We start from the raw sequence: 4,331 nt of genomic DNA, 5'->3' as shown, positions 1-4,331 counted from the left end.
CACATGCATTCAAACCTAAAAATCTCAACATTAAAACGGGATTGTCTACCTACGCCACAAATTTATTAGAATGACAGATTTCTTACCAAAATCATGTAAAAATAATTTCAAAAAATCAAAATGGTAAAATATTCTTTAGATAACGCTCATTGAATCCTAGTGGCTTTTATTTTTCATTGCGATTATATATCTTACCAGTTTGTCTGTGTCAACCGTTTCCGTCCGTATCCATCAGGAATTGAACTGACACACCTTGATGCGATTGGATTAAGGTGCCGTCCGTATGCATCAGTAATTGAACTGGGGCATTTAATGCAACATAGGATTACGTAGTGTTTATATTATGACGTCAGGATATTAAATATCTGGTGCCGTGGTGTAGTTGGTTATCACGTCAGTCTAACACACTGAAGGTCTCCGGTTCAAGTCCGGGCGGCGCCACTTGTCTGGTTGCAATTTTCATCCCTTTTTCTTCAAAATCGAGATTCTCGTTGCAATTTTCATCCGTAACACTGACACATCAGAGCCCTTCAAAGGGTCTCTGGCATGTCAGAGAAGTAGGGAGAAAATTTTATCAGTCAAAAAAAATTTAAAAATTGATTTTTGTCATTTAAACAAAAATTGGAATAATATCTTAAAATTTTTTAAGAAGTGCTGTCAAATTGTCAACCTTTTTTTTAAATTTCATTTTTTCTCAAATTAGAATTTTAGGAATGTTGAATTTGTAAATTTCTTTTCATGTTAAAACTTAAATCCCATTTCAAAAACAACAGTTTCCTTTTCAGTTGTTTTTTCTAATTGTGCATATGATGCAAGTTCTTATTAATTATTATGTCACAATTACCTTTTGATACCATTACATTTGGCAGTTTCTGAGTTGCTCCCATTTCAAAAACAACAGTGTCTTTTTGAGTTGTTTTTTCTAATTGTGCATATGATGGAAGTTCTTATTAATTATTATTATGTCACAATTACCCTTTGATACCATTACATTTGGTAGTTTCAATTGAGAGCGACTAGATGTCAATATGAGCCATGTATTAGGTCTATAATTTCATTGAGTTGTGCCTGAAGGCTGCCCAAAGCAAGGTTTGACGACGATTTAAGCTGGAGAGGAGCATAGATTCATCATTTAGCAAACGCCTGTCAAGCAAGGTTCAAGCACGATTTATGCTTGGAGAGGAGCGCATTCAACAGGGCTCCTAACATACTGGATTTGATTTGTTTGCGGATTCCCAATTCTTGGTATGTTTTCATATTAAAAAATGAGATACCAAAAACATATACACCTTTGTACACTCTTTTGTCGAATCCTAAACCTATTTAGAATTTACTGAATTTTTTCATTCACGCAATAAATTTAAATTTGATTGAGTTACTTGTATATTGGCTTGAACGTTCTGGTCACAAAAATTTCCTACAAAATTAATCCTTATCTGAATTGGAGCAGGAATATAGGTCTCATATTTATCCATTAATGGTAAATGCATCTGATATATTAGTTGCGGCTCATATCAGACCTGCCTTATACACAACATCCATGGGGTTGTTGTTCCACCATTCTCCTGTGAAAAAATAAAAAGAAATTTGAAAATAATTTACTGTTGTCAATTGAATTGCTCTTTTTTTTTTATGCTTTTCATTATAGAAGTGCGACCTGAATATGTGCCCTTCTAAATGAAATTAAGACCTGCCCTTCAAATTTGATCATTGGTCTCCGGTTTAGGTCCGCGCGGCGCCAATTCTCTCATTTCTCGTTGCAATTTTCATCACTTTTTCTTCAAAATCGAGATGGTCGTTGCAATATTCATCCCTTTTTCTTCAAAATCAAAGATGGAACATCCGTTGTCAGAATCTCATGTTAAAGAAATCGAAAATTGACACTGAAGGTCTCCGGTTCAAGTTCGCGCGGCGCCAATTCTCTCACTGCAGTTTCCAGCCCCTTTTCTTCAATATTAAGATGGAACATCCGTTGTTAGAATCTCATGATAAGAAATCGAAAACTGATGGATAACAGCCCTTTTTCTTCAAAATCAAGATGGAACATTCGTTGTTAGAATCTCATGTAAAGAAATCGAAAACTGATGGATAACAGAAGGAAGATCTGCTGCTATGAATGTCATGTTCAGAAATAGAAAACTGGAATAGATCTTAAGAGTACTGACGGATTCCATCAGAAAAACTTGAATGAGAAAATCAAATGAGACTTCATGATCACAACAAGGGTACTCTATGAAGAAGTACATTTAGCATATGTTTTATATATTAGATTGTACGATTGTAATGGCTGGAATAGCTCAGTTGGTTAGAGCGTGTGGCTGTTAACCACAAGGTCGGAGGTTCAAGCCCTCCTTCTAGCGTTGAGAAGACCTAATGTATTACAGAATCACAGGTCTGCGTTTTCATTTTCTATTCTACAAGAATTACAGGTGTGTATGCGCGCCTCCGTTTTACAAGAATTACAATTACAGGTATTTTAATGTCTCTTCCTCCGTTTCACTTGTCTTTCACAACACTCCATTTCACTTCGTTGAAACACAGTGTGTATGCGCTTCCATTTAATATGCGTCTCTTCCTCCATTTCACATATATTTCATTTCACAAGAATCCAGTTCAGTTATGTGTCTCTTCTAAATGGTTTATATATATATATATATAATAGAATGTTATATTTCTTTTCCAACCTTAACCAGAAGATTGGAGGTTTAAGCCTTCTCTTCAGCATGGAGGTTTAAGCCTTCTCTTCAGCATTGAGTAGACCTGTTGGTGACAGACTCATAGGTTTGCATTTTCTTTTTCCATTTCACAAGACTTAAAAGGGATGTATGCCTATATGTGTTTCTTCTGAATTGTTGTTGGTATAAGTGTTATCTATAAAAATGAAATAAAATAAAATAATAGAATGTTATATTTTTTTGGACATTTTTGTATCTAGGTTATTTATTAAAATGTAAAAATATTCAATTTTCGTCTATTTTGGATATCTTGAAAATTTAACAAAAGATTTAGTTTAAGACTTACATGTATGCGTTTTCGTTTTCCATGTTATTTATGTGTCTCTTCTGGATTGCTTGGATACATGTGTTAGAATAATGATTACGCTGAGAGGGGGGAGGGGTGAATCAGTGTAACAACCAATTCAACCAATTTAAACAATTTCACAATTGATTATAACTCTAAGCATAATAATGCATTAATAAAGACCTTCATCATATTAACACATGAAGGGTGAATTAGTGTAACAACCAATTCAACCAATTTAAACAATTTCACAATTGATTATAACTCTAAGCATAATAATGCATTAATAAAGACCATTATCATATTAACACATGAAAACCCCAGATGTACGTGGAAATCCTTGCCAGTGAAAACCACAAATCTTTTATCTGCTTCAATTTTTAATTACATCAATTTGGAGGCACCAACCTTCAAAATAAATTTCCAAGCACCAACTTGCCAGAGGCACCAACCCCCAAAATAGATTTACAGGCACCAACTTGCTAGAAGCATTACCCCGAAAGATATGCAAGTGCCAACTTGTTGTGGCTCCAACCTAACATGTTCTTCCTCCATGTCACTTGTGTGTCTCTTTTGAATTGTTTGTATACATGTTTTCTATAAAAATGAAAAAAAAAATTAATAATGGAATGTTATATCTCTTTTGCACTGCGTGTATCTAGGTTATCTATTAAACTGAAAAATTATTTCATTTTTCTTATGTGTTTATTATGGATATATTGAAAATTCAACAAAATACATCCTAGGTATGTGTTTTCATCCTCTATTTCACTTATGTGTCTCTTATGGATTTCTTTGATACAGGTGTTAGAATAACGATTACACTAAGATGGGGAGGTGTGAATCAGTGTAACAATCGATTCAACCAATTTAAACAATTTCACAACTAATCATAATTGTATAAAGACCATCATCACATCAACACATGAAAACACCATAAGTACATGGAAACCCTTGCAGGTGAAAATCACAAATATTTTATCTTCTTCAATCTTTAATTACATCAATTTGCACACACCAACCTTTAAAATAAATTTGTAGACACCAACTTGCTAGAGGCACCAACCCCCAAAATAGATTTGTAGACACCAACTTGTTGGAGGCATTGGCCCCCATAGATATGCAAGTGGCAACTTCTTGTAGGCTCTAACCTGATTGAGGCACCAACCTCTGAAATATGCAAGCACCAACTTGTTGTAGGCTCCAACCTGATTGAGGCACTCCCCTCCACCAAAACATAGTGGGCCACTTTTCACAATCTTTCAAACTAGATCCACAAGTTCAAAACACAACAAATGCCCTTGACAAAT

General features: G+C 34.5%; 2 non-coding genes across 2 annotated transcripts; both read left to right on the top strand.

Moving 5' to 3' along the window:
• The first annotated feature begins 367 nt into the window (after positions 1 to 367).
• TRNAV-AAC (transfer RNA valine (anticodon AAC)) lies at positions 368 to 441 on the top strand. The gene has a single exon. It is a non-coding gene; the product is annotated as a tRNA-Val (tRNA).
• Positions 442 to 2,286: 1,845 nt separating this feature from the next.
• Positions 2,287 to 2,360, top strand: TRNAN-GUU (transfer RNA asparagine (anticodon GUU)). Its single transcript has one exon. It is a non-coding gene; the product is annotated as a tRNA-Asn (tRNA).
• Positions 2,361 to 4,331: the final 1,971 nt, after the last annotated feature.

The sequence above is a fragment of the Pinus tabuliformis genome, chromosome 6 (genome assembly GCF_031772625.1).
Source record: "Pinus tabuliformis cultivar Carrire ecotype Pingquan chromosome 6, CPIR1, whole genome shotgun sequence".
Taxonomy (NCBI): Eukaryota; Viridiplantae; Streptophyta; class Pinopsida; order Pinales; family Pinaceae; genus Pinus; species Pinus tabuliformis.
Note: the sequence above shows the minus strand (reverse complement) of the source record. Positions and strands in the feature narration are given on the sequence as shown.